Source organism: Macaca mulatta, chromosome 5 (genome assembly GCF_049350105.2).
Source record: "Macaca mulatta isolate MMU2019108-1 chromosome 5, T2T-MMU8v2.0, whole genome shotgun sequence".
NCBI classification, from domain to species: Eukaryota; Metazoa; Chordata; class Mammalia; order Primates; family Cercopithecidae; genus Macaca; species Macaca mulatta.
Genome location: NC_133410.1, coordinates 161,094,842 through 161,120,006, shown reverse-complemented (window position 1 = coordinate 161,120,006; position 25,165 = coordinate 161,094,842). Strand labels below are relative to the sequence as shown.

Below are 25,165 nucleotides of genomic sequence, written 5' to 3'. Positions count from 1 at the left end.
CATAGCTTTTCAACATTTGGGTTCTTTAAACCATTAAAGATTTAGTTTGTATGGGATAATCAGTGTTATTTTAGGGTGGGAAAATTTCCACCATGCCTACTAGGAGAAGATGATGGCCAAAGAGTTTTTGACTTACAGAGGAATTTCTTTGTTCTGTTGTTGTTTTTTCCTCATTGACCCTATTTTGCTAGCTTTGTCTGAGAGGGGTGCTTGTCATTCTACATGTGACATAGTAGCTGAGAGGCAAGCTTTGGAGTTGATAGACCCAGGTTCCAGCTCTGCTGCTTTGTGATTTCAGGCAAGTTATTTATTTCATGTGTGTTTCTTTTAAAACTGGGATGATAATAATAGTACCTATTTCCCCCATAGGATAATTAAGAGGATTGAGTGAGATAATGCATGTAAGCCTTTAGCACAGTGTCTGGCTAAGTTAGCATCCAGTAAATGTTAACTGCTGCAGTAATAAGAAATATTATAGTATTAAGTTATTGTTATTTCTGTGAGGGTGCTGGTTTTCTGAATGCTGAGACATTGGTGATCTTTTTTTGCTGAACTTGTTACTATTTTGAATACTGCCTTTATTCAGCAGCAGATTCAGTTCAGATTTACTGAACACCTACTATGCCAGGAATTGATCTAAATAAGCAAAACAAAAAATACCTACTCTCTTAAAACTTACTTTCTGGTTAGGAGAGGCAAAATACACAAAACAAAATAGATGATGTGTCACTCAGGAGATTTGGTTGTTGGACTTTGTCTAAGCTTTCATTAACCAACCCTAGAAGTCTTAACCTTTAAATACTTTTTGATTGTTCCTGTTGCTGTGCTTGAGAGTGTTTGGAGGTAGGGGCACCCTAAAAACATATCATAGACTAGGTTTATTGTCTCCAGCTTCAGCTTGATACTAATTTTAAGGCAGCCTTAAATGATAGTTTTCATCATTTCCTTGACTTATTACTTAAATTGGCTATCTCAAGACTTTCAGTCCCCAAAACTTGTATTTCACATCGTTCAGAGAGATGTTGCTCCTGCCCAGCTGCTCCTCTTTTGCTCTTCTATGCCGTTTTCTTAAGAGGAGGGAATACTAGAAACCTCTTTTTAGAAGTATTTTCTTACTAGTCTAACTGTATACTTTTCCTTCTCATATTTTGTGTTTTCTACCCTTTATTTATTTTTAACTGACATTTAATTTGCTTATTTTCTTTAAAACGTGGTTTTTTTTTGGTCTCTCCAATTAAATTGTGAAAGTTTTTAGGTCAGAGACCACTTTTCTATTTTGACCTTGAGCTTCCTCTCTTGAAAATAAGATAATACCTCCCAAGGATGTTGTGAGAGCTCAAAGAGATAATGTGTGAAAGGGGTCCTGGAGCCAGATCCTTAATAAATGATAGTTTCTTCTTTGAACCACTGTAGTTCCTAAAAGTTAGTGCTGTGCATATAATCAGTGCTTAAAAAATGCTTGTTAATTTATCCTGAATTGAGTTTGTGAACTTTTAATTTTCACTTGTGGTGGTAGTTTGAGTTGTTAGTGCTAGATAAGATTCAAAATATTACTTTTCAAGAGTCAGGTGATAAATACTGGGTCATTAGTGGTAGAGCTCAACAGTGATTAGGAACAGGAACTTGAGCCATCATTGTTTGGGTTCAAGTACAGGCTACCACACTTACTGGTTGTGTGACCTGTGGCAAGTTGTTTAACCTCCCTCAGTTTCTTTATCTGTAAGGAGGGGAAAATGATATCTGCCTACCTCATGAATACTTTTTTGTTAGTATTAAGGGAAGTAAATGAGAACCTCGAAACAGTGCCTACCGTATAACAATCTGTAACAGGGTCCCCAGGGAACATTTGGCGCTATTTGGTGATGTTTCTGATGGTCATTTGGGGGAGTGGGGAGAGGGAATGATGCTACTGGTATCTAGTAGGTAGAGGTCAGTTATAAACAAGGTGTAGGACAGCATCCACAACAAAAAATTACTTGGTCCAGAATGCCAGCCCTGCCAAGCAACATTGGGAAACCCAGCTTAGTTCCTTTATATAAGGTATTTTGCCAGTTAGATTCTGTATAAATGCTGATTATTGATAAAGATGAGTCACAGACATGGATAGACTTCATTTAACCTTCATTTTAAAAGACAGACATGTAAGAAGGTTAGTAGATTTCTTTTTTTTTTTTTAAGGTTACAGGGAAATTACTCCAAAATTAATCTAAAAGTCCTTATACTTTTTTCAGAAACTGAGACAAGGTTCCAGATGGATTTTACTAATTTAATTTTTTTAATGACAAACTATTCATGTGAAAGTATGTTGAGAATAGAGGGCTTATGAGATATGAATGCTGTAATGTGTATTCATAAAGTCAAATGTACTCTTAAAAAAGTATCAAGGTAAATGGAATGATCTGTTGGGGGAAACCTTGGAGCTCTCTCTCTTTCCTTATGCTTTATTGCTCACCAAGTCAAGGGCTCTTTAACTTAGAATCTTGTTTTTCTGTGTGTACTTTTCCCCTTTACTGTTTAAAATTGGACCCTTACTAAAAATACAGAAAATTAGCTGGGCATGGTGGCTTGCACCTGTAATTCCAGCTACTGAGGAGGCTGAGGCAGGGAGAATTGCTTGAACCAGGGAGACGGAGGTTGCAGTGAGCTGAAATCGCGCCATTGCACTCCAGCCTGGGTGACAGAGGGAGACTCAGTCTCAAAAAAAAAAAAAAAAAAAAAAATTTTTTTCCCTTGTCCATTTCAGGAGCCTCTTAATTGCCTTGCTTCTGTTATTTCTCTGTATTCCCACTTGAATTAACTCTTCTTTGCTGGGATCCCTTTGGGATCCCTTCTAATCCAGATCCAATCTACCCTTCAGATCTCTTTCCACTGTCCCCTTATTTGTGGGAGAGAATCCAGCCTTAATACCCTAAGACTGGAATTTGAATGTACTGACTTTTCTGCTATTTATAGTGTTGTGTATTATCTTTGGAAGAATTAAGAAGTCATATCATTTTCTGTATGTTGTGGTTCAGATGACTTCTTTCACTTGTATCCAAACACTGGTTGTGTGTCCATGTATATATAGCATGTATATACTTTAATGTCTATTTGTATGTGTGTGTACATGTATATTCTTTCTTGTATGTTTGTCTCTACACCTTGCTATTTCCTCTGCTTGGAATATTCTTTTCATCTGGGAAACATTTGTCTCTTCAGACCCTACTTAAATATTGGTCTCCTAGGAAGTGTGTCCTGATTAATATAGCTAGAGTTAGTTACTTTTTTCCACTGGTTACCCACAGTATCTCTGTGGCTTTTATAGCACTTAACATCCTTGTTTGTATTTTTCTCTTCTACTGATCTGTCAGTTCTTTGAGGGCAAGAGTCTTGTCTTAGTCAACACCTGCTCCACCAAGTATCTAACATTCCTGCCACATTATAGACATATAGTATGTTAACAAATGAATGGAAGAGACAAAAACCTGGAAAGCTTTTAAATAAGTTCTGTGGGGGTTAGCGGGAGGGGAGACCACACATTATTTTGTCCCCTTTGTTTCCAAGTGCTTAGTGTTGTGCTTGCCCATAGGTATTTAGCAAATATTTATTGAATGAATTAGAAGCAAATCCCAGGAGTTGATAAAATTTTCATGTGCACTTTTTTTCTTCTGCATTTCTAGAAAGTATATCCTAGAAGTAAAGTGTCTTAGATATTTTGGAACATCTTATTCTTAAAGTCAACCTTCCTATTTTTGACTTAGTAGTGAAACATTGATCCAATGGATACTTCCTGAATAGTGCTTTTGGCTGATTTCTTTTTCGCAACATGGGTCCATTCTGGTGTTGAGTTTGTTGGAAAGATGAATATGTAGTATCATTTTTACACCATGGAGGAGCCATCATTAAGTAAAATTGTTAAATAAGGACTTTGATCCCCTTTGCACATTTGGGTCCAAATAAAGTGAGTAGATACTCTTAAGTATGGGTAATGACTGAGGCTATTGAAACGTAGGAAAAAGGACAACTGGAGGTGACGAAGTTACCTACTAGGTCTCTTTGTTTTGATAATGATTGATTTTTTACCCCCAGTTATTTTTAAAGAATTAGCAAGTAAGGAGAGGGGTATAAATCTAGAAGATAAGAATGTAGATTTTGTAATTCATGATCATTATTATTACCATGTATTGAATGTTTACTGTATGTCAGGAACTGTGCTAAGGATTTTGACAATGGTTATTTAACTTACTCCTCACAGCGATTCATATGAAATAACTACTGATGTTTTATGGCAAGAGGAAACAAATTCAGAGAAATTTCCAAGAACACATAGTTAGGAATTTTAACTTGCAGAACTGGGATTCAAATCTAGATCTGTCATACTCCATGGTCTATGCTTTTAATCATGCATGCTCTCTCTTAAGTTTTTGTTGAAAATGGAAAGTTGTACTGACATGAGAGGAAAATGACAGAAAATCATCCTATTGGAAGGCAGATTAACAGACTCATGAAGAAGCAATTCCCAGGTTTATGTCAGTATACAAAATGTGAAATTGAAGTCTGTCATTTGAATTGATTTGCATTAACCTTCATTTTTTAGTCTTGCTCTTGGAATCATCATCAGGATCGGTGTCCCAGGTATGTTAGCAGTGGAAGAAATTTAGGCAAAATCTGTCTAAGATTATGGAGCAAACTGATTTTATGTGTTAATTGTGTTTTTTAGTGAGAGTTAAATCTTTTGAAGGAGATTATTCTTGGGTAGGGGATGAGCCTCAAATATATTATTTAGAATTTGAAAACCTGTGGTTTGGCATCCTTGTGAAGTGTAGCAAAAAATCTGAGAATCAACATTTGTTAGTCTCTTGGGTGTAAATTATTTAAGTCAATGGGTATCTGTGGAATATTTCTCTTATGTAGTTTATTTTTCTTTTTTTTTTTTTGAGACAGAATCTCACTCTGTTGCCCATGCTGGAGTGCAGTGGTGCCATCTTGTCTCACTGCAAGCTCCACCTCCCGGGTTCACGCCATTCTCCTGCCTCAGCCTCCCGAGTAGCTGGGACTACAGGCACCCGCCACCACGCCCAGCTAGTTTTTTGTATTTTTAGTAGAGATGGGGTTTCACCGTGTTAGCCAGGATGGTCTCGATCTCCTGACCTCGTGATCTGCCCGCCTCGGCCTCCCAAAGTGCTGGGATTACAGGCATGAGCCACCGCACGTGGCCTCCCTTATGTAATTTCTTAAACTATTTTTGTTTGCTGATTTGGTGTTTGTAATTAAAAAAAAATTATTTTTTCTTCTTTTACATACTTTGTAGAACGATTCCCTACCCAGTGAGTTTATTTATAGATATTTCATATTTAATTAATACTGTGAGAACATAGTTTTTATATCTGTATTTTTATTTTTTCATTAGGATATTTAAAATAGTTTTTGTAATTTTGTTACCTTAAAAAGAGCTAAACTTAGATGTTGGCCTTTAAAAATGTTTTGTGAAAGATTTTCTCTTGGTTCCATTTAAAATACTGTATTTGTAACTATAGTTAAATACATTTGAACTTTGCCCTTTCCAGAAGTTTTAATTATATGCTTTTATAAAATTTTATCATAAGTTACATGCAAATACTAAGTATAGAGTGCTGAGCGTGATGGCTTATGCCTATAATCCCAGTTACTCGGGAGGTTGAGGCAAGAGGATTGCTTTAGGCCAGGAGTTGGAGACCAGCCTGGGCAACATAGCAAAACCTCGTCTCTACAAAAGTAAAATAAATTAGCTTCGTGTGCTGTTGTGCGCCTGTAGTCCTAGTTACTTGGGAGGCTGAGGTGGGAGGATGGTTTGAGCATAGTAGTTCAAGTCTGTAGTGAGCCAAGATCCTGCCACTATGCTTTAGCCAGGGTGACAGAATAAGACCCTGTTTCAAATATATAAATAAATAAAATAGTAGGCTGGGTGCAGTGGCTCGTGCCTGTAATCCCAACACATTGGGAGGCCGAGGCGGGCAGATCACTTGAGGCCAGGAGTTCCAGACTAGCTTGGCTAACATGGTAAAACCCTGTCTCTACTTAAACTAGAAAAATTAGCTGGGTGTGGTGGCTCGTGCCTGTAATCCCAGCTACTCTGGGGGCTGAGGCAGGAGAATTGCTAGAACCCGGCTGGTGGAGGTTGCATTGAACTGAGATTGCACCATTGCACTCCAGCCTGGGCAACAGAGCGAGACTCTGTCTTGAAGAAAAAAAGAAAAAAATAAGTATTGAGTGCTGAATGATGTTCTATAAAATATTAAAAATGCCTAAATGGGACTAAATTCTGGTAACTAGAATTTAGGGGTTGGGGTAGAAGGAATCAGATAAGTACTTCAAGATTTTCAGAGTTTTAAGTCTTAGGCTCATTAGTATTCTCTGACATCATCTACTACAGGTTTCCTTTCTTAGAAGTGAATGTTAATATGGCACCACTATACAAATAATATTGATATCAATACTTGAGTGTTTAGTATATGACAAGCACTGTTCTGTGTCCTTCGTGTGTATTACCTCATCCAGTCCTCACGATAGCTCTATGAGGTAAGTGTTGTTAATATCCCTATTTTATAGCTGAGAATTTGGCACAGAGAAGTTAAACATGGTCAAGGTCCCACCTTTAGTTAATAGTGGAGCTGGGATTGTTTCCAGGCAGTCTGGCTCTAGAGCCTGGGACCTTAATCTTTATTCTATACTATCTGTATCATCTGTAAATTTATTTCTTATATATTTATAAAACAGTGCCTGGCACACAGTAAGAGCTATAGAAGTACTGGCTATTTTCATTGGCATTTAATTATATACTCTATGAGGTTGGCAGAGCATGCATTATTATTCCATTTGTTTATTTATACTATTAATTAGATTATAGTAGACTTTATTCAGATTTCTGTGTTTCCTTTTTTTAAATAGTCGAGTTTACCAAGGTTCTTAGAAACTGGATGAGTGTCTTCAATAATGTGGCCATGCTAGATCTCAAAATTAACTTCTTTTTTTAAAAAAAACCACCCATCCAACTTTATTTATACTTCCGTAGAAATGGATAAAGACCAAGGTTGGGCTTTTGTTTTTGTATGTCATTGGTTTAGAAAGGCAGAAATGGCCTAGTGCAGTAGCTCACACATACAATCCTAGCACTTTGGGAGGCTGAGGTGAGTGGATTGTTTGAGCTCAGGAGTTCGAGACCAGCTGGACAACATGTCGAAACCATCTCTACTGAACATACAAAAATTAGCTGGGTGTGGTGGCACTCGCCTGTAATCCCAGCTACTTGGGAGGCTGAGGCAGGAGGATTGCTTGAACCCAGGAGGACAGGGCTGCAGTGAGCCAGCTGGGATGGTGCTACTGCACTCCAGCCTGGGTGACAAAATAAGACCCTGTCTCAAAAACAAACAAACAAGAAAAGCAGAAAAAACCATACTAAGTTTACAGTATTGTTTGTGTGCCTGCTTGGTGGAAGAAATAAATTCTTAGCAGTTATAATTTTTTTTTAACCTGTAAAGTGTTGAGATTAGTATTACCCCTTTTCCTGTTGACTTGTGAAATTGAATTATATTGCTTATAATAATGTGAAGTTTTAGAAATTGTTTTGATGATACAGTAAAGACTAGCAGCCTTTAAGATAAATAATGTAAACCATGTTTCCTCAAATCTAAATAGTCATCTGCATGGTATTAGTTTTCTATCGCTCTACAGAAGCAGTCCCCAACCTTTTTGGCACCAGTGACCATTTTTGTGGAAGACAGTTTTTCCATGGATGCGGGGAAGGAGAGGCAGGGGGGAATAGTTTGGGATGAAACTGTTCCACAGATCATCAGGCATTAGGTTCTCATAAGGAGCATGCAACTAGATCCCTTGCATGCACAGTTCACAACAGTGTTCATGCTCCTATGAGACTCTAATGCTGCAGCTGATCTGACAGGAGGTAGAGCTCAGGTGATAATGCTCACCTGCAGCTCACCTCTTGCTGTGCGGCCAGGTGTCTAACAGGCCACGGACCAGTACCAGTTGTGGACCCTGCTCTACAGCAAATTAACACAAATTTAGCAGCTTATCTTACAGTTTCTGTTGGTCAGGAATTTGGGTATGGTTTAGCTGGGTCTTTCCTCAGGTCCTCACTAGGCTGAAATTAAGGAGTCAGATGGGGCTACTATCTCTTCTGAGGCTCTGGGTTCTCCTCCAGGCTCACTGGTTGTGGGAAGAATTCAATTCCTTGTGCTTGTAGATCTGATGTCCCTGTTTGCTTGCTAGCTGTCAGCCAGGGACCACTTTGAGCTCTTTAGAGGCCCACCCCCACCACCATGTTCTTGCCATGTGGCCAAGTCATTATGTTGTGTATGACTAAGGAAGAAAAATGCTGGATTAAAATGTAAGACAAATTGTTACTTTATATATGACTAAGGAAGAAAAAATGTTGAATTAAAACATCATACAATGCATTATTGCTTGGATAGTGCCTTGAGAAAAAAAAAAAAAAAAAAAAAAAGAATTGTGGTCATTCTTGCAGCCGCAATATCTGCTTCAGAAATGTCAAATTTATTTTCTGCTGTTGTGTTTGTATGCTTTTTTGTAAACGTAATTTTTTTTGTTTCAATGCTGAATCATAGTATTTTACAGGACATTTAAAATTAAGAAGTAAGCCTGACTTGTGTACCAAGAACGTACAGAATTTAGTACGAATTATGGTGAAATAAACTGGCATTACCAAATTTGCAAGTGTACGGAGAATGACAGCTATGTTGTGACTGCCATGGGCAAATGGTGATTTGTAAAGCATTGTTGCTTTTTTCCCGCCATTTATTTTAAGTTGATTTTATTGAGATATAATTTATATACAGTAAACTACAAGACATTTCTATCACCATCAAAAGGTTCTTCATGCCCCTTCACAGTTAAATCCTTCCCTGCACCCTCACCCCAGGCAATCAATGATCTGCTTTTTTGTCACTACAAATTAGTTTGAATTTTTTGGTATTTTAAACAGTGAGGAAAAAAGAGGATATGGAGACAGGCTATTTTAAATTTTTGTATTTTCTTCTTTGTTCTTAGAAAAATCCTAGTTTCTTCATTAGGCATTAGGTTTATTCCTTCAGTGTGGGGGTAAAATGATTCTTCTTGAAGCTTTCTAAGTACGTTTCCTAGATGTTCTTGAACTGTTTTGCCTAAGATAACTTTTCTCCAGCATACCCAGAGTTGGCTCTCTTAAACCATACATGCTTGCATAGCTACCTCATCCATATTTCTACTTACTGTCTTTGTAGGGCTATAAACAGAGGTGATTTTCAACTTGACATTCTCAGCTCCTAAATAATTTTGTAGTGTTACTGAAGCTTTTCACCTGTCACATACCTCCTGTCCTAGTCTATTTTTGTGTTGCTGCACATACCCGAGACTGTAATTTATGAAGAAAAGAGGTTTATTCGGTTCATGGTTCCTGCAGGTTGTGTAAGAAGCATGATGTCAGAACATCTGCTTTCTGGTGAGGGCTTCAGGAAGCTTCCACTCATGTCAGAGCGTGAAGGGGAGCAGGTATCACATGGTGAGGCAGGAAAGGAGAGAAAGAGGAGAGGGGATGCCCGGCTCTTTTTATCAGTTCTCATGAGAACTTATAGAGGGGAAACTCATTCATTACCTTGAGGATAGCACCAAGCTGTTCATGTGGAATCTGCTCCTATGACCCAGGCACCTCCCACTGTACCCAACCCTCAACACTGGGGATCAGATTTCAACCTGAGATTTGGAGGTGTCATATATTCAATTTATATCATCCCCTAGAGAACATACTGCCCCACCCCTGAGAATCTCAAAATGTATTAATCTCAGATTTTCTTGTTGAGAATTCATATTACAGTATGAGTTGTAGGAAACATGAAGGAAAGATTTCCCTTCTAGTCAGTTCATATATTTGTCGCTTGTTTCATGCTCCTTGGTGTGTATAGTGTTTTCCAGTGCAGGAAATGCTCTGGGAAGAATGTTGCTTCTTAGAACATAAGAAAAAGGGAACCCCAAGGGAAGACTCAAATGAAGTCCCTAAAAAGCCCACTTACCTCCTCCTAATACAGCATTGTCCAATGGAATGCAAGCGAGATGGTTAAATTTAAATTTTCTAGTAGCTGTGTTAATAAAGCAAAAAAAGAACCAGCCGACATTAATTTTAATAATATATTTTATTTAACACGATATATCCCAAATGTTATTTTAACATTAATCAATATGAAAACTATGAAGACTTGGATATTTAAAATTCTTATTTTAATACTAAATCTTTGAAATCAGTGTATATTTTATACTTACAAGACATCTGAATTTGGACTTAGTCACATTTCGAGCACTCATGACCACCTTAGTGGACAGTGTAGCTATAGATTATGAACTTTTCAGGAAAAGACAATAGCATGTGGACTCCACAAGAAATTGTCTTTAACAACTGTTTGACTCTCATAGGTTAGGGCTTTAGTGTTTCAGAATGGTTTATATGGTTGAGATACAAAGTTTTTTATTTTTATAAAGGTAAAGATTTTTATACATTTTCATTATACAAGTAATGTCATTGTTGAAGAGTTGGAAAAGTCTGGGTAAAAGACAACAAATGGTCCTCACTTCCCCAGTCCAGAGATAACCAATGGTAAACTTTATTGAATTTCATCTTTGGGAATGTTGCTTTTTAAAATCAAAGAGAAAATAGATTTCTTTTTTGTCATAATTCCTTCCTGTTCACATTCAGACATACATTCTTGACAATTCTTTTACCTCTTTGTTTAAATTTATGTATTCTTTTTCTTGGGCTGTATCCTCCAATAGGGTCTCTGTGAGTGGAGTACTCTGGAGCACAGTAACCTGAATGGTGCTTCCCTGGATTAGGGTTAACAATAGAAACTTTGAGGACTTTTATGTACTCCTTGCTAAACCAGTGTAGTTGCTTTCTATTTTAACTGTCTGTGATCTTTTTGCACATCCCCCAACTTTTTTAGTTATTGAGGAATAATTTACATACCAGGAAATTCACTCTATTAAATATTCAATTCAGGCTAGGCACAGTGGCTTATGTGTGTAATCCTGCTTTGGGAGGCTGAGGCAGGCGGATCACCTGAGGTCAAGGGTTTGAGACCAGCCTGGCCAATATGATGAAACCCCGTCTCTACTAAAAATACAAAAATTAGCCGAGCATAGTGGTGTGCGCCTGTAGTCCCAGCTATTCGGGAGGCTGAGGCAGGAGAATCACTTGAATCTGGGAGGCAGAGGTTGCAGTGAGCTGAGATGGTGCCATTGCACTCCAGCCTGTGCAACAGGAGCAAAACTCCATCTCGAATAAATAAATAAATATTCAGTGGTTTTCATTGTATTCACACAGTTGTGCAGTAATTATCACTATTAATCCAGAACATTTTCATTACCTCAAAAGAACCCTGATGCTCATTAAGGAGTCACTTCCCATTTCCCCTTTGCGCAGTCTCCTGGCAACCACTAATCTACTTTCTATCTCTATGGATTTGCCTATTTTAGACATTTCTTATAAATGGAATCATACAGTACATGGCCTTTTGTGTTTGACTTCTTTCACGTAACACGATGTTTTCAGTGTTCTTCTGTGTTGTAGCATGCATGAGAACTTCATTCTTTTTAGGACTGAATAGTATTCAGTTGTATGGAGGGTACCACATTTTATTCATTCATCAGTTGATGGACTTCGGGGTTGTTTCTGCTTTTTGAGATCACATTAATTCTTCAAGAACATTAATTTCTTAATATCATCCTCCATTCTTGTCAAAGCTTCCGCTGCTTTCCTATTGTCTATAAACATAATAGAAAAATATTTAGTTTGCAGTCTTACAAAGTGTAGCTTCAAGTTACTTTCTTTTCCACGCTTATTTACCATCTTGGTGTTGTTTACTATGTCTAAAATATGTGCTACATATGAATTATAAAATTATGTAGACAATATAGATAAACTTGTCATCTGATCAAATTTTTAAAAAGTGAATTTTAATACTGACAAACTAAGGAGTATGTGTAGTATGGAGAATTTGAGAAAGACAAGTTTCAGTAAAGAAGATATATTATAGCAAAACAAAATTTTTTTCTGTCATGGTCCATTCAAAGAAATACTTAGTTTCATATAACATGAACAAAAACCTTCATTTTGAATAAACATTTGATACATAGAAACTCATTCAGATCATTGATTTTCTGGTTAACTTTGTTAGTAGTTTGTTTTTTTCTGAGTCTTTTGTTTTAATCCGGATAGAGTCAGTCTTTTTTTCCTTTTCACATGCCTGAAATAGTAAAAATGAAATATTTTTACTTAAAATATTTCCAGAATGTCTTACACACACATACACTTAGAACCAAATACAAATATATAGTGATATTCTCTCACATTTTACAGAGAAAAACATAGTATACATACTTTGGTTTTTAATTTCACAGTAGATCTGAGATCTTTTAATATTAGCATACTGAGAACTTTCTCATTTTTTTCATAATAGTATTGTTTATTCCATTGTAATGAATATGCTATTGCTTTTGAAACTAGTCCCATATTGGTGGACATTTAGATTGTTTCCAGGTCCGCTATTACTGATAATACTACAGTGAATAAGTTTGCACATGTATCATTTCATATGTATGCCAATATTTCTGCAGGATAATTTCCCAAAAGTGAAATTGCTATCCACCTGAAATTTGATTACCCATATTTTTAAGCATAGAGGAGGAGATAAAGGGAAATAAATAGAAAAAAAGAAACTATGGATTTTCAAAAACTTTGTTTATAGATGAAAAAATGGAGGATTAGAACTTTTAAGTAATTGTCCATGGTTATGCACTCCACAGAGGACCGGGCATAGTGGGGGTCAGAGCGGGGGCTGTGTCAGCATGCTAACCCAGATGTTCCTGATTTTAAATAAGCTCCTATCCTTCCTGTTATATTCATACTGCATGTTATGAGCAAAAGGGGAGATAAGTCACAGAAAAATAATAAAATCCCAGACTTTACTTTTGGGATCATTTGAGGTGGGAAGATGGCTTGGGCCCAGGAGTTTGAGACCAGCCTGGGCCACGTAAAGAGACCCCCTGTCTCTACCGGAAAAAAAAAAAAAAAAAAAAAAAAATAACCATGGTGTTTGAGGCTTCAATGAGCTGTGATCACTGCATTCTCTAGCCTGGGTGACAGAATGAGATCCCAGTATACGTAGCTATTGAATCTGTATCAAAGGCAGCATTTCAGATTGGTAGGGGAGAAGATGGATTATTTGGTAATTTATATTGCAACAACTTTCTAATCATTTGGGGAAAAAACCCTGTCCCTTGCTCTTACTCTTTACATAAAAATTAATTGAAAAATTAAAGCAAAAGGTAATATAGAAGGATGTTGTGAGGTTAGCCTTATTAAATAGACTGAACTCAGTACTGAACTCATGAAAGTTTCATTTTTTTCCCCAGTCACTGTCTTTTGCATTTTCCTTAATTGATTTTTAACATCACCTTGGATTAATCTTGTAGCTTTCCCAATGTGTTTTTAGTTATGAAAAGTCTGTTTCTGCTCTTGCCCCATATTAGGCTTGACCTGTGGCTCGAGAGACCTATGGTACTCTTTCACATTTACCGCCCTCCTCTTTCTCTCCTCCCTTTTTTACTTGTTGTGAAAACAATGAGTAAGGTTAAAAAATTATTTTTCACAAACTTGAAAAAGGTTGATAATACGTAAGTTTTGAATATGGGGGAAGTTACTCTCATACTATTGTTGGGAGTATACATTTTTGTGGCCTTTTCAGAGAGCAGTTTGACAGTATTTATCAAAATAAAGTACACAGGCATCTTGAATCAGCAGTTGTTCTTCCAAAATTTAGTAGTACAGATATACTGACATAACTGTACTTGAAAGTAGAATCATTTTTGTAACTTGGGGTTTATTGACAAGAGAATTAGCATTTATTTGAGTCATTTATTATTCTAACTCTTCTACCAAAATGGTGTGATGTGTTGTAATTTACTAGAAGTTTAGGTGTTCCTGATTTTAAAAATGCTCCAGTGAACATCTTTGTGTGCTACCCATTGAACATCTTTGTCTGTGTGCTACCCATTCATTACTGTTGAGAGTGTTTCTTAATGGCTATATTTAGGTAAGTGTTATTTCCCTTTATTTCCCCTCTTATACTTTAAGGAACACAGGAGATCTCAGTTTTAATCACAGCTCAATTGCCTAAATGGGTGTGTGAGTTATAACAAGCTCTTTAACTTTACTGAGCAGGAGGTTCTGCAGATATGGGCCTCTCAGGCTGTTTTATAGCAGTAACAAATGGACTACCTGTTGTTGACCATAGTCACATTCTTCATCGTCCTGTAGGGAGTATGTGTCAATAGGACAACCCGTTGAGTGATAGTCCTAACTTTCTTGGTTCCTCTCTCTCATTGTGAAGTCATTGTTTCACAATTGTGTATACTTACTGATTCAAAAAACAACTCCAACACTTGTTGAGGGGTAGTACTGCTCCCAGTTGAGAATTACTGTTGTAAAAATTTTGGCAGGAATTAATATAAGATTATTCGTGATTGTTATTGACTTATCTTTATTCCTTCATTTTTTTTAAAGCAGGAAGCAATAATAGTTTACATTTGTTAACCTCAATATCTACTCTAAAACGTCATTTTTCTTATTATCACCATGAAAGTCTGGGTTAACAAGAGACGAGACTAGCTTCTTCACAGATACATACATTAATTTGACATGATAGAAAAACGAGACTGTATTCTGACTTGCCAGTTTGGTTTTGATTGGTGGTTTCATTTTTCTTTTTAGACTCAGGAAAACGGTGGCAAATATAGTATAAAGGGTAAATTCTCATATGCCCTTCATTCAAGTTCCCAAAATTTAACATCTTACGCAATGACAGAACAATTATCAAAATCAGGAAATTAACATTCATGTAATACTGGTATATAGTCTACAGACTTTATTCAGATTTCACCCCTTTTCTCACCAATGGCCTTTCTCTGGTCCAGGATCACAATATAAGATTACACATGTGTTGTATTTTAGTTATCATATTTTCTTAGTTTTCTTTAACCTGAAACAATTCCAATCTTTCTTTACCTTTTGTGACTGTTACACTTTTGAAGAGTACTGGTCAGTATTGCACACTTTGTGTTTGTATGATGTTTTCCTATGATTCAATTAACTTTAAGCATTTTTGATTAAGAATACTGCAAAAGGCCGGGCGCGGTGGCTCAAGCCTGTAATCCCAGCACTTTGGGAGGCCGAGACGGGCGGATCACGAGGTCAGGAGATCGAGACCATCCTGGCGAACACGGTGAAACCCTGTCTCTACTAAAAAAATACAAAAAACTAGCCGGGCGAGGTGGCGGGCGCCTGTAGTCCCAGCTACACAGGAGGCTGAGGCAGGAGAATGGCGTAAACCCGGGAGGCGGAGCTTGCAGTGAGCTGAGATCCGGCCACTGCGCTCCAGCCCCGGCGACAGAGCGAGACTCCGTCTCAAAAAAAAAAAAAAAAAAAAAAAAAGAATACTGCAAAAATGATTTTATGAATCTTATTTAGAGGCACATGATGCTGATGTGTCCAATTATCAGTGGTATTAACTTTCAGTTCCTTTGGTTAAGGTGGTATCAGTCAGGTTTGTCCACTCTAGTTGCTTTTTTTCCTTTGTAATTAATAAGTAGTGTTGATTCAGATTCAAAGTAAAGGAACAAAAAGTATCCTATGGGAAGGTACTTAAAAATAAGTACTTCGGGACACAGGTAATTATCATTTCTCATCATACTCTACCAATTTTTAACTTCCTTGCTTTTTTTTTTTTTTTGCAGTGGCATGATCACGACTCACTGCAAACCTTGATCTCCTGGGCTCAGGTGATCCTCCTACCTCAGCCTGTTAAGTAGCTGGGACTGCAGGTGCACACCACCATGCCTGGCTAATTTTTCATATTTTTTGAAGAGACGAGGTTTCACCATGTTGTCAGGCTAGTCTCGAACTCCTGGGCTCAAGCAATCCTCCCGTGTTGGCCTCCCAAGGTGTTGGGATTACAGGCGTGAGCCACTGCCTGGCCCCAGACTTTAACTTTTATTGATGATTTTGTCATGGTGATTTTCTGTTTCCATAATTTCTTCTGTATTTGGGTTTGTGGTTTTTGGTAAGGAAGAACTTTCCCTTGTTATGTATTTATTTAATGTTTTATGTATATCAACATGGACTCACGGATTTTTTTTCCCTCTCTTATATCAGATGGACTTATAGATTCTTCTATGGATTTCATCTGTTATCATCATTATTTATTTTGCTGCTCTAATTATCCCAGGTTTGGCCCCGTGAAGCCTCTTCAAGGAAGTTCCTGGTCCTTTTGACATGTCTCCGTCATTTTGTGAGAGCTTAACTTTCTGTTTCTTTCTTTTTTTTTTTTTTCTTTTTGAGTCAGGGTCTTGCTGTGTCACCCAGGCTGGAGTACGCAGTGGTATGATCATAGCTCACTGCAATCTTGATTTTCTGAGCCCAAGTGATCCCCCTGCCTTAGCCTCTGGAGTAGCTAGGACTACAGACCAGGTATGTGCCACCACACCCCGCTAGTTTTGGCCTTTTTTTTTTTTTTTCCTCCAATAGAGAGAGTGTCTTGCTGTGTTGCCCAAGCTAGTCTCTTAAACTCCTGGTCTCAAGCAGTCCTCCCACCTTGGTTTCCCAAAGTGCTGAGATTATAGACGTGGACCACCACACCTGGTCAGAAGGCTTAACTTTCTAGCAGCACAAAATGTTCTAGTCTCATCTTGTACTTTTCTCTGCCCCAGCCATGAAATCAGCCATTTCACCAAGAAATATTGATTCCTTTTATTGGAAATTGGAATTCTTCCATTCCCCCTGTCCCTGGTACTTATATCTTACCATCTTTTAAAAAGTTTTTGTGTCTTAAACCATGTTGGATGATCTGGACACATTACCCTGATGTGCAGAAATTAGTTTATACACAGTAATTCTTTTTGTAGCAGACTCTGTTTAGTTTGTAGCAGATTCATTTTGCACTGATTAATCCTGGAGGGTTTCTTCACAAGTTACATTGTGTCAAATACATTATTTCATGGGAACACAATTGAATTTTTTCTTTAGTTTTGTTGGGTGTTTGATAACAATTAAAAAACTTTTCTAAGAGTTTCCTTCTAATATTATATGGTATAGGAATGTTTACATTTCTCATTTATTTATTTGGTGTAGTGATCTCAGAGTTGTTTTTAAAAGAAAAATCTTGACTTTGTCTCAGGTAATCTCAGTTCACTTCTATGTGGGAGGGTGATTTGCCATCCATCCAGAGTACCTTTTTGATTAGGCTTTTCAATGTCTATAAATGTTTCAGTCTTTTCTGATCATTTAATTTCTAATACATGCATATGCTCCTAATGTATAATAAATGGACAGCAGTTTCTAGAAGGTTGGAAAAGGGAAACCTTGTGGTGTGTAATTTGCCAGCCATCAGATCCTACATATTTGAGATTTTAACTAAGCAAGTTATTAGATAGACCATGTTGTTTTGTCTTCACAGAATTCATTCATATTGTGCATTACACAATCAATGTGCATATTGCACATTGATTTTATCTGTAAGTTGTCTTTATCAGTGGTTCTCAAAGTGTGGCCCCCTGCTAGTATAGTATCAGCCTCACGTTGGAACTGGTTAGAAATGCAGACTTCTCAGGATCCACCTAGTTGTAGCAGTTAATTTTAACAAGCCCTTCGGTGATCCTGAAACATGTTACAGTTTGAGAAACACTGCTGTAATACGTTTCATTTAAATTGTTTCAGGTTGTGGGGGTAGGGAATAAGAGTACCAGTTTATTCATCTTCTGTGCAATATTACCTGTTTACCTAGCTCTTAGGGATATTGAGATGTTTTGAAGAAATGTGTCCCCTAAGATTATAATGGAACTGACAAATTCCTATTGCTTAGTGGTATCATAGCTATCATGAAGTCTTAGTGCTCTACCTTACTCATGTGTTTGTGGTGGTGATGGTGTACACAGATCTTCTGCACTGCCAGTTATCTGAAAGTATAGCACATGGCCGGGTGCGGTGGCTCACGTCTATAATCCCAACACTTTGGGAGGCCGAGGTGGGAGGATCATGAGGTCAGGAGATTGAGACCATCCTTGCTAACATGATGAAACCCCATCTCTACTAAAAATAAAAAAATTTAGCTGGGTGTGGTGGCAGGTGTCTGTAGTCCCACCTACTCAGGAGGCTGAGGCAGGAGAATGGTGTGAATCTGGGAGGCGGAGCTTACAGTGAGCCCAGATCACGCCACTGCACTCCAGCCTGGGGGACAGCAAGACTCCATCTCAAAAAAAAAAAAAATAGTATAGCACATACAATTATGTACAGTACCTAATACTTGATAATAAAGGACTGTGTTACTGGTTGATGTATTTACAATACTGCACTTTTTATTGTTATTTTAGAATGTACTCTTTGAACTTTAAAAAATAAATTCACTTTGGGAGGCTGAGGTGGGCAGATTGCTTGAGGCCAGGAATTCGAGACCAACCTGGCCAACGTGGCAAAACCCTGTCTCTACTAAAAATACAAAAATTAGCTGGGTGTGGTGGTGCACGTCTGTAATCCCAGCTACTTGGAGGCTGAGGCATGAGAATTGCTTGAACTTGGGAGGTGGAGGTAGCAGTGATCCAGGATAGCACCACCACACTCCCATCTTGGTGACAGAGTGAGACTCTGTCTCAAAAAAAAAAAAAAAAAAAAAAAAAAAAAAAAAAAAAAAAAAAAGGAATTCAAAAAAGCCTCAGGAAGGCCCTTCAGGAGGTATTCCAGAAGGCAGCATTGTTATAGGAGATGACAGTTCCACGTGTGTGATTGCCTCTGAAGACCTTCCAGTGGGACAGTATGTGGAGATGGAAGACAGCAATATTGATGATCCTAATCCTGTGTAGGCTTTGGTTATTGTGTATGTTTGTGTCTTAAAACAATGTTGAAAGTTAAAAAAAAATTTTTTTTAAAACAGGAAAAAAAGACTTTTATAAAATAAGGATACTAAGAAAAGAAAATAATTTTATACAGCTGTACCATGTGTTTTAAGCTAAGTGTTATTACAGAACAGCCAAAAAATTAAAACTATGGAAGAAAGAAAAAATCTTACAGTACAGCCTAAGTGTACACTGTTTATAAAGTATATGGTAGTATCCAATAATGTCCTAGGCTTTCATATGCATTCACCACTAACTGACTCATCCAGAGCACCTTCCAGTCCTGCTAGCTTCACTTATGGTAGAGATGCACCGCTTTAAATTTTATATACCTTATTTTTAATATACCTTTTATATATTTAGATATGTTAATATCATTGTGCTGTAGTTGCATATAGTATTCAGTACAGTAACATGCTGTACAGGTTTGTAACCTGGGAGCAATAGGTTATACCATGTAGACTTGTGTAAAAGCACTGTATAATATTCACACAAAGAAGAAATTGCCTGACACGTTTCTCTGAATGTATCTTTGTCATGAGGCGATGTGTGACTGTATAATTTGAGCCACCATATCCATGTTATTTTAAAAATTGCAGTACCCTTATTAATGTAAAAAGCAGTTAAATTAATTTTAAGATATTTAACCTGATGGAGCCAACATATTACCATTTCAACATATACTTTATAAAAAAAAATGTTATTTTAGATTCTCTCTTTGTACTAGGTTTTTGAAATCTGGTAGATATTTTATATATCAATTTCAACACTAACTTTTTACCAGAAGTAATTGATCTTCCTTTAGATTTCCTAAAATTTATGGTTGGAAAAGTAGATTCACATACCTAAATTGTTTCAAAGACACTTAAGTATTTGAAACTTAAGTATTTCGGTACCTGAATTAAGTACCAAAAAATAATTTTTCTATAATATTTGCATCTAAATTGGTAAAACTTGTTCATGTTTTTTGGTAGAATGTATTAGATTTTGAAGCAAAACTATATCCATTTCAAAATTGAGCCACTCAAGCAAATTCACAAACTCTTGTGTCAACTCCGTATTACTAACATTACATTCAAAAGGATATTGGATGTTAGGCAAATCTATATTAAATAAAGTGTTTTTCAATGATTTTTTGTAATTTTTGCAACCACTTTGCAAAACACTGTCAATTAAAATTTATGCATGTTGATTTATGTTAGAGCAAAGTGTAAAATCTTTTTTATTGATTGCGTTGTGAAAACTTTAAATTTCAATGTAAATTTATAAGAACGTTCTTACAAAATTTCTGGCATACCTTTTTTCCCGTTTCTTTTTATTTTACTTTTACTTGTGTAGCCTGGTCATAAATAAACTCTACCTTTCTTTGGTGCAAGTTAAGCTTGTTCATAGGCATTGAGATATAAGTGAGAAAACAAAAGAATACTGCCATTTTTGTGTTTTATTACTCAATAGTGAAAAGCATCTCTTTCTAAAATCAGAGTTAACATTAGAGTAGATCTTTGTAAAGTTATTCTGCTATACCCGGTGAGCAAAGAACACAGGTGTTTTAAATGTATTGTTTTCTGTTTTTTCAACATTTCCATGAACTGGCTAGGATTCTTATTTTTGGCATGTACATACTGAACAATTTAACTCTTTACATAGGGCTTTTCATAGTCTGCTTCAGAAAGCTGGACACAGATATTTTTAATGTGTATTATACAGTGGAATAAAGGAATAGGAGAAACATCAATTTTTGCTTGTAAAATTCCTAACATAGCTGGAGCTGTCTGTTGTGATAGAAACTAATTGTTTAATACCTAGCTGAAATTCTTTGACAGAGGTAAAGGATTTAAAAACATCTATGCCACTCTTGGTTTTTTTTTTTTTTTTTTTTTTTTTTTTTTTTTTAAAGCTATGTAGTGACAACTTCTCTTAAATTTAGAAGGTCTTTCAAATAAAACTTACTTAAAAGATTTAACTGGGGCCGGGCATGGTGGCTCACACCTGCAATTCCAGCACTTTGGGAGGCCGAGGCAGGTGGATCACTTGAGGCCAGGAGTTCGAGACCAGCCTGGCCGACATGACAAAACCCCATCTCTACTAAAAAATGCAAAAAATTAGCCAGGCATGGTGGTGTGCATCTGTAATCCTAGCTACTTGGAGGCTGAGGCAGGAGAATCGCTTGAACCTGGGAGGCGGAGGTTGCAGTGAGCCGAGGTTGCACCACTGCACTCCAACCAGGGCAACAGAGCGAGACTGTCTCAAAAAAAAAGACAAAAAAAAAAAAAAAGACTTATTAAGGTAGCATCTCTTATATCACATGGCTCATCTAAAGCTGAAGGGAAATAGTAATTTTTCAAATTTTTAATCTGTTGATTTTTGATATTATTAGAAAGGTCTTCCATATGATGGATGGTGTCTTAATTGAATATCTTCCATGTGTTGTATCTATTTTAGTATTCCTCATAATTTTCTAACAAAATTTCTATAATTGAAATAATTTATTTACCATCTCTTTATGTAAATGTGATTTTCTTTCCTTTGGCGCAAGAATTTAAGCCAGTTTATAGCTGACCACAGTTACAAGCCCAGATTTGTTAAAAATCTTTTACACACGTTTGTTGGACATGTAATTCTGACATCATTTGGCTAATTTTTTTGCTTTTCTTTGGACTGTAGAGCAGAAAGTTCTTATAAAATTCACTATGTATTTGTTGAAAATGTCTGCTAATATTGTCTACTTGTAAAACTTTAAAACACAAGAAATAGCTTTTAATTTTGCTCTGTCATAGCTAACTGTAATTGTCATTCATTAGAAAATTTCTGGCATACCTTCTTCCAGTTTCTTTTTACTTTACTGTTCTGGTGGTAGCATTAGCTTTTGTATCTCTACTTGATTGTGTATTGCTGTAATGCCTTCTTTTTAGTTTTAAAAATGTGTCCTGTTATCCATTCATTTTTAAAGTAAGAAAATTAATTATATTCAAAATATATTAAAATTAAAAAGTAAAAATAAAAAGTATTTCAGTTGAATTACCAGTTGTGATTTACATAGGCATTGCTGCAACTTGTGTTATTTGTGAGAAGCATATTTAAGTAAACGCATTACAGAGTTAGATTGGTGAGTAGAAAAATACTCATTCTAACTGAATTAGCTAATTTTTACTGACCAGATCAGTATTTTTTTGTGTAATACTAGAAATGACTCACTGTATCCTGAGCTGTGGAGTATAATATGCAGTGCAATGGTCACAATGAAATGTAGTACTACCAAAACAATAAAACTTTCTTTAGTAGAAAGACATTTTATACAGCTTCAACTTTTAAATTTAAATTAAGTACAACTAAATAAAGCTAAAAACTCAATTCCCTGGTAACACTAGCCACATGTAGTCATATGTGGCTAATAGCTAATGTATTAGAAATTAAGCTTTTGAGAGTTGGTTATGTATGTGATTACAGTATTTTGGTTACCTGGGACTACAGATTACAGTCATTTTTGCTAAGGCTTATGTCATAGGAACAGTACCAAGGGGACTTCTGAATCAAGCACCCTGGAAAGAGCTACTTAGAGCTACTTGCATTTTCTTTGTGGTATCTTTTATAGTCATGAATAATTAGTAGAAAAAATTTCTAACATTTTTCATGGATAAAAGGATTTAATCAGAAAAGCATTTGGATGTACATATTTGAAATCATAGCTTGCCTCTATGTTCCTAGAGTAGTTGGAGAGTGGAAAAATATCTATATTCTAAAGACTTTCATCATTTGGGTGAAAAACCAAAAATAAAAGAGAGTAATGTTTTGCTTAATAACTCTTTCACAAATAAAAAAAAAGAATGTTCATCTGTAGAGACGTATCGAGGTCTCATCAGGTTTACAACAAACCTTTAGATTAGCAAGCTCAATTTCAGTTGACATGGATTGTGGAAAGATTTTCACTGGAGCTCAAATATTTAATATCCTGAGTTTGGATGGATATACAGTTTTTTAAATTAAGTACTTCAACTCCTCTGTGGTTTTAAAGCCAGTAGTGGCTATATCTTGACTAGTTATTAAAGCACCAAACTTTTTTTCTTTGTTACTTTGCTTTTATCCTTTGAGCAAGTTAGGCAGTAAGTTTTCCGTGTTTTTAATTTCCACAGAAGTAAATGAATGTTATTGCTGGTGTTTATTTCATTCTGTCATTATGTCATGATATGAGGATATAAGGAGATGTCTAAAAACTTGTTTTAAAAATATGAAGCGTAAGTTCATGAATAAAGAAGGAAGTGGAACTTGTCTTGAGAGAATTTGCCCATTTAGATGGTTTCCAAAGTACATTCTGCTAGTCACTAGAGATGGTCCTTGAAAGAGTTCTCTAATTAAGTTTGAAGAAACACTATGTACCATAATAATGGCCTATTGAATATTTTACCGTGCACATTAATATATCAAAGACTTTGAGATATCTTACAAGAAAGAAACTTGCTAAAGCTTGTCTTCCTGCATTTCTTAACACTTCTTCCAGTGACTTTAAGTTGGACTTGTCTATCCTGTGAGAAATGCTGCCCTCTAGAGGCACAAATTCAGTTGCTCTTACATTTGAGTACCAGAATGCTGCTGCCTGATCTTAGTGTGAAGTTGTAATAATTAATAGTAATCAAATGCATGGTAACAAAACCAAATAGAAGAAATCTTATGTTGCCTAATTTTAAGAAAATATGAGGATACAGAATTGCAATTTATAAATACCCACTTTTTAAATTGTACATGTGATATTTTTGGCTGCTAATAATCTTTCGAATACATTTCTGTATATGGGGAATAGAGGATACATACTACTTCAAGTCTCCAAACTCTGAGTCTCTCCTGCTAGCAGAAGCCATCCTTCCCTGTGTTAACAACCTTGCTTAAGACAGTTACCATCCACAGGGAAGCTAGTTTCCTTATACCCCTTCCCATGATACTCATGTTTCCATACCTGTAACTGGAGTCAGATTATATCATGCTGCACCTTTGCAGTCACAGTGGGAAGAAAAGGATTCTATGTAATTTTTAAAAAAAAATATATATTTTTTGCTGACATAGCAGCAAAACCTTCAGGAATATGTGTAGAAATGGGTGATGAGGATGTGAGAGAGAAAGAAACATGCTTTTGCATTTGGCTGAATGTATTGGTATGGTGCAGTTATCAGAGATTCTGAATTCATTCTTCTCGTTCAAGTAGCCAGGAGTGGTTCTAGTTGTTTGCTCCTTTGGTCTCAGCATTGACTTATACTAAATGAAGTTGAATGCCTAGAAATGCATAGCATAATATAGAGGAAGAAGTCAAAAGATTAAAGGAAATAGAACTGGTGGAGTGGATTTATCACTGTGACTATTCACTTAGCTCCCCTATTCCCTCTCCAGTATTCTCTACTAAGAGGTCTGGAAGACACTTCATTCGCCAACCTAATGAGAAAACTTTGAGGGGAGTGCCAACATACATGAAAAATAATTCAATTGCTTTTGTCTGTAGGTTAGAGGAGATACTTTCATTGAAATTGTCTTTTTTACTTCAGGGGGTGTGGCCAGATGCTAGGTAAGGCCCAGGTATCATATTGATAGGGTAGCTTGACAGGCATGATGATCAGAGGTGTACTGACTTGAATTCTTTTTGGCTCTGGCTAAAGGATCATGGATCCCTAGGTCTAAAATAGAGAGACAGCCTGTTAAGATCCTACTTTATCTGTATGAACAAAAAATTTTAGGTCTCATAAGAGAAGGCCTGACTTGAACTACCATAAGAGTGAGTTGGCCAGCCTGGCAACATGGTGAAACCCTGTCTCTACAAAAAACACAAAAGTGAGCTGGCCTCTTTTTGCAGTTTAATTCATGGGTTATGTAAGAAAACAGAAAGGAGGGGGATATCACCGAGAGATTCTGATATTGGAGCTCTGTGCAATAACTGGTAAGTCTCTGGTTCTTACTTCCATATGAGGAACAGAGAGTTTTGTTTGTACAAGGCTTGAGGATCTACAAACCTTGATCTGTATTTATGGTTGCTCATTTCAGATAGCCTCTCAATGTTGGATAAGTTTGCATGTTCATGTTTTATAGAGTCAGAACTCAATTTCCTAGCATTCCTTGCAGCTAGGGCACAAGCATATGACCTAGGCTTTATTGATCAGATGCATCTGTGTAAGACATGAATTCAGGGTCAGAGAAATGCAGGGTAACAGCTCTTGCCTGGAAT

General features: G+C 36.6%; 1 protein-coding gene across 7 annotated transcripts in view; it reads left to right on the top strand.

The window, feature by feature from the left end:
* Nucleotides 1-25,165, top strand: part of FBXW7 (F-box and WD repeat domain containing 7) — a 210,790-nt gene that overhangs the window by 11,843 nt on the left and 173,782 nt on the right. Inside the window, exon 1 of one of the 7 annotated variants that reach the window (XM_078001491.1) lies at nt 16,427-16,546. The exons of the other annotated variants lie outside the window; for them this stretch is intronic. The gene's annotated coding sequence lies outside the window, so the exon portion shown is untranslated. Of the gene's footprint in view, nt 1-16,426; nt 16,547-25,165 lie in introns of those variants that run through there. 7 annotated transcript variants of the gene reach the window in all.